Source organism: Berghia stephanieae, chromosome 12, assembly GCF_034508935.2.
Source record: "Berghia stephanieae isolate SIO BIC M18660-M18661 chromosome 12, UCSD_Bste_1.3, whole genome shotgun sequence".
In the NCBI taxonomy this organism is placed as follows: Eukaryota; Metazoa; Mollusca; class Gastropoda; order Nudibranchia; family Aeolidiidae; genus Berghia; species Berghia stephanieae.
This window is the reverse complement of record NC_088371.1, coordinates 11,786,780-11,787,132: the sequence shown is the minus strand read 5'-3', so window position 1 is coordinate 11,787,132 and position 353 is coordinate 11,786,780.

Genomic DNA, 353 nt, shown 5'->3' with positions numbered 1-353 from the left:
TTTTTTTTTTTTCGCTTTTTTTCACAGAAAGGTCCAAATCGTGGAAAAAATCATGTGTTTGCTCGTATATTTTGTTTGGATAACTGTCTGACCACTCTCTCCTGTGAGTGGGAGATAATGATATTTCTGAAATATCAAGTTTTGCTTGAACTCATCATTTAAGACTCGGCGAGAAGTATTTTCTCAATCGAAATTTGACATACAAAAATACATTACTAGAATATCCTACCTGTACTTTTTTTTAAAAGACACCTAAACACACATCAATCGTTGTTTTTATATTTACAGTAAGATAAGAACACAACATTTCGTAAGCAAATTGTGAAACCATGGATTTCTATTTTACATAATTT